The sequence below is a fragment of the Pelmatolapia mariae genome, linkage group LG15 (genome assembly GCF_036321145.2).
Source record: "Pelmatolapia mariae isolate MD_Pm_ZW linkage group LG15, Pm_UMD_F_2, whole genome shotgun sequence".
Lineage (NCBI taxonomy): Eukaryota > Metazoa > Chordata > Actinopteri > Cichliformes > Cichlidae > Pelmatolapia > Pelmatolapia mariae.
In genome coordinates, this window is record NC_086240.1 from 29,004,930 (window position 1) to 29,010,785 (window position 5,856).

Here is a 5,856-nt window from a genome sequence, read left to right on the forward strand (position 1 = left end):
ACACCTATGACTGCACGGCCACTAGAAACTCCAACATCATTGTGAAGTTTGCGGACGACACTACAGTGGTGGGTCTTATCACCAACGGTGATGAGACGGCCTACAGGGAGGAGGTCAGCGCCCTGACCCACTGGTGTCAAGACAACCATCTCACCCTCAACGTCGCAAAGACAAAGGAGTTGATAGTGGACTTCCGGAGGTGCAGAGAAGTACACACCCCCATCACCATCAACGGCGCTGCTGTGGAGAGAGTGAGCAGCTTCCGCTTCCTTGGTGTACATCTGGCTGAGGATCTTACGTGGTCAGTACACATAAACAAAACAGTGAAGAAGGCGCAGCAGCGCCTCTTCTTTCTCAGTAGACTGAAAAGATTTGGCATGAGCCCCCGCATCCTCAGGACCTTCTATCGTGCCATTGAGAGCATCCTCACTGGATGCATCACCACCTGGTACGGCAACAGCACCGCTCACAACCGCAAAGCTCTCCAGAGAGTAGTGCGGTGCTCTGAACGGATAATTGGAGGTGAGCTTCCCTCCCTCCAAGACATCTACAGGAAGCGGTGCCTGAGGAAAGCGGGGAGGATCATCAAGGACTCCAGTCACCCCAGCCATAAACTGTTCAGACTACTTCCATCAGGAAGGAGGTTTTGCAGCATCCGGTCTCGTACCAGCAGACTGAGAGACAGCTTTTTCCATCAGGCCATCAGACTGCTGAACACGTCATAGACACCTCACCCTCACTACTGGAACTTCAACATTATGCACTCCATACTGTATATAAATACCACTGTTTTGCACATGTCCAACTATCAACCTCTGTATATTTTATATATTTATTTTATTGTTTACTCTATTTAATTTGTAAAATATGTATACACACACACACACACACACACACACGTAGAAAAACATATTTAGTATACACATCCAGTAATGCATATACTCTTATATATTGTACATATATTTATTACTCTCAGATTTAGCCATTCTTATATTTTGCTTGTTTTATGTTATTGTATTTTGCACACCTCTGTTGCTTGTGAAGCTCGCACACAAGAATTTCACTCGCATGTACTGTACCAGTGTACCTGCACATGTGATGTGACAATAAAAGTGATTTGATTTGATTTGGTTCACCACATGCAAGCATAGGCAAGCCCCTAAATGGCCAGGAGTGGACATCCTTCACAAGATAAGGAAACCAGAATCTCACATGGAATGTGCCTGCAGTTAAACAGCTACAACTAATTACCTCCCCCAGCATCATAGTTGTGTAGGGGAGGAACAGAAGAATATCTAACCATGCAGTTTAACTCACGGTTTACACATTTAAGTTAAACAATGACAACATTTAACAATTTCAACCTAACACTGCTGTTATGTTCTGGATTGTCTCAGGGCATCGTTACACAGCCTGCACCTGGGGTGTTGCCTGGTGTGATAGACCCCAGCCTCTATGGATCTTGTGCTCAGAGCTTGTTCCTATGCTGCCATGATTAGTGCCTCTGTGCTGTCTTTCAATCCAGCTTTTACCAACCTGTGCACTGCCTGGACTGATTACAAGAAGGCCTGTGACTCAATGCCCCACACCTGGATCCTGGAATGCCTAGACCTATACAAGATCAACAGGACCCTAAGAGCCTTCATCAGGAACTCGATGGGGATGTGGTCCACAACACTAGAGGCCAACTTCAAGCCACAAGTAACACAAGTCACCATCAAGTGCGGGATCTATGAAGGCGATGCTCTGTCCCCACTGCTGTTCTGCGTGAGATCATTAACAAGACTGGCTACTGATACCGACTACGGAATGGAGCAGTTGTCAGCCACCTCCTCTACATGGATGACATCAAGCTGTATGCCAAGAGTGAACAAGACATTGATTCACTGATCCACACCACCAGGATATACAGTAATAACATCTGAATGTCGTTCGGACTGGGGATCGCACTACCAGAAGGCAACATTGGAGACCTCGAGGACAGCTACAAGTACCTAGGAATCCCACAGGCAAATGAAAACCACAAAGAGGCCGCTAGGAAAGCTGCAACCACCCAGTACCTGCAGAGGGTCAGGCAAGTCCTGAGGAGTCAGTTAAATGGTAAGAACAACACCTATCAACACCTACGCCCTGCCCATGATTAGGTACCCTGCTAGGGTAATAAGCTCGCCAAAGGAGGAGATAGAAGCCACTGACATCAAGAGAAGGAAGCTCCTGACCATGCATGGAAGGTTTCACTGAAGTCCAGCACCCTGAGGCTGTATGCTAAGCAGAAGGAAGGAGGCCGGGAACTAGTGAGTCTCAGCATCACAGTCTAGAATGAGGCAACAAACATCCACAAATACATCAGGAAGATGGCCGCAACCGACCGCGTGCTCAGTGAATACCTCAGGCAGCAGAAACTCAAGAAAGAGGAAGAAGAGGAGGAATCATCATGGACAACACGTTCTCACTCCCAACTCGTCAAATGTGTGACGCATGGTCAGGCTCCCTCTGCTTCACTTATCGACGCGCAGGGTACCCCCCTCGCGTCGAGAATTGACGTGCAGGGTCCTCTTATTGAATACTATACAAGAGATTGCCGCGGAAGAGCCTGTTGTCCGTATATTTATACATTTCCGAAATCACATTGTAGTGACGTGTACTGAACACAATATATTATATAATGTAAGCAACTACCTGAGAAACAGCAGATACAGCAGATACATTAATTATAGGCCATTACTTTTGTATCGTTTATTGTATTTATAGAGGGAGTGATGTATGCTGGGTAATGGCACAGCTAGCGACCGGGTGACTTTATTCACCCACTTCGGATGTTATCAGTCTATACAATGGGCGTTATTAGCAGAAATCAGTCCCATAGATATGGGCCATCTCCACCTGCTAGATTGTTCAGAAGGTTGTTATCATCCATCCAGATGGAGGATCACTAACAGGAGCGTGGGAAGACTCCAGAATCCACTCTGGCTGGAATCCGGTGGACACAGCAGTGTTTACAGGTAAGGCCATTTAAACGGACAGCATTTATAGAATGACTATTAAAAGTCAGCGAGTGTCAATAATGTTAATGTGGTTATGTTAGTAATACAGCGAGTGCTAATATAACAGCTTTAAGATGCATTTGTAGATATTATTACGTGTTTTACCGTCTTTATGGTGCTAGCTTAAAGTTACGGTATAAACGTTAGCTTATATTGTAGTAAAGCTGTTACTGTTTAAACGATGTTAGGACAGAAATATTAGCTTCTGTCATGACTGATGAAGTTACTAGTTAATAAAGTTTGCAGTAAAGTGATTAACCGCAGCCACAGATTGACAGTAAATATCTTGATTAGCTTCAATGCATCTGTAATAAATATGTGCAAGTTTCAGTGCTTCGTTTAAACTGTATGATACTTATACTGACCCAGGGTCAGTGTAAAATACAACCCTAGCTGTGTGAACAAAGCCTGGCTCCTTCAATCCTGCATGATAAACCTCAGGATGCAGGTTATTATTACTCTTTCCTGCTGGCACACCTGTCACACCTGAGAGTCAGCTAGAAACTTACAGTGACGTGGACATCATGCAACGACTGACAGACTCTGTAATACTGCAAATGATCAGTGACTCAGGTTAACACTAAACTTTAAACAGTTCCTCTGTGTCTCTGTGTGTGCTGAACATTTAGGATTGAGTCAGGCTGCATTGACTGTGGGACTTTTCTCTGTTAAAAACAGGTTGAAGACGGCTCAGAAACATTTGAAGATTAAAATTTAGCATTATGGCTGCTGGTGGTTTGTAAAGCCTCTACTCAGCTGTATTTTTGTTACTAATTTATGTTTGTTGTTGTTTAACACAGATTTCAGAAGAGCAAAGATGAGCACTGTTCCTTCATCCTTAATAGTTTAACTGGATTGGAAATCAAAAAAATCCTGATTCTTCTTCCACAGAAGTTTCATTTGTCAGTGTGGGACTGCTGAGTCACCTGAAGAACTCATTTCATTCTTCACGATGTTCATTTACAGATGTTTCACAGGAACTGATTCCTCCCAAAGGGTGAACTAGTGTGTTTCCATAGATTATCTCTGTATGAATGTACTTCTTCAATGAGGGCAAGTGTTTGTCCTTTTTTGTTCCTCAGGTACAGTACGTGATATTAAGGGCAGGCAGTCATCACTGAGGGAAGACAAGAAGCAGACGTACTTCCAAGAGGGAGCTGCAGTGAGGACACAGCCTGGTCACTGAGGTCAGAGGTCAGAATCTGAAACAGCTCAGGTTTATATTCTAGGGGTTATAAAAAAAAATCGAAATGTATTTATAAAGAAACCTTTAAATAATATTTTAAATAATAATCACAATTATGATTATTATTAGCAATATCAAACATCTAAGTGGATTTTCTGTCACACGTATTGTGTTAGCCCTGCGATAAACTGACAGCCTGTCTTTGTCCTGTATCAGCTGGGATAGGCTTCATCCTCCTGCTACCTTGAATTGGATACATTGTATTCCAATTATGTAATCTCATCATTTACAAACTCAAGGTATCTAATCAAAATGTAAGCATTAATGGTAAAAATGGGAAAGCAGAAATAAGTGTGACATGAATGTAAATGTGTTAGCTGACATAGAGGACAGCTACATGTAGTCTGAAAAACCTTTGTTGTCAAGTTTGCAGGTCCATCAGCACGAGACATTCTTACATAGAAGAGAATGTTAAAGTCTCTAACTCAGTGAAGCATTATTGGTACCGTCTGTTTGGATAAATATAGTAAGTTGATGTATGTGCATTTATTGACACATTTTCTTAAGTGCTTATCCAGTTCAGGATCACAGTGGAGCTGCAGCTGGATATGTTCAGTAAAGAAACCTTACATAAGTTAACAATAAACCTGCATCTCTGTACGTTGTTGTCCACAGGATGAGAAAATCAAACTGGAAGACTGTGGAACATGTTAATAAATGTTTGTGTTTATCTCATTGTCTTTCACAGGAGGCGCTGAAAGGTTTCCCTAATAGTTCCTGGTGAATCAAAGCAGAACCATAAAGGTTGCTGGACTGCATGATGGCCTTACCCCTGAGAAGTCATCCTGTTAAAGGAGGAACCAGTTAGAAGCTGTTTTTAAAGCAGCTGAGCAGATTTCATCTCAAGTAAGCGATTAACTGTTTGGTCATTTGTTCTGCCACTTAAAGGACATTTAAGGACGTCTTTTGAGTGTCTAGTTGAATTAATTCTACTGGGTCTCATGGTCATTTGTGATTATGGACATATTTTTCATGTTCATCAACCATTTAGTAAATTCTATCTATTTAGTAATATCTGTCAGCTATAAAATGTAATATAAATATAAAAATATCTAAATATCTCCTGCCCTTTATATTTTAATGATGTAAGACCAGATGTCTGTTATCATGTTACATTAGCATTCCTCACATATCAATGAGATGCTGTACAGTACAATCCTACTGACACGACGGATAACGACGGCTATTCAACATCGTTACACGACACATTCGAGCTGCATGATGCAGACAAAGTGACTAAATCATCTTTTTGTGGTCTATTTTCTTCAAACCAGCAGACAAAGCCGATGGCAGAAGATGTTTGGAGAAGAACTTCAGGCCGTGTACTGAAAAGGTATTTTTTCTTGTTATCAAAAGACATTTAGAGTGATGGCTTCTACAACTGGTTGTGCTGATGTAAAGCTTACAGTCTAAGAAATCACAGTGTTGATATTCAGCACAAAGAGAAAAGCTCACTTGTTTGAATTTATTTACAATCATAGTTTTTATAAATTCTGACTGTAAACAGCTTTTACAGCTTTGATATTGTTTGACACTCGATATCAGGTGATGGGAATTAATTTAAAG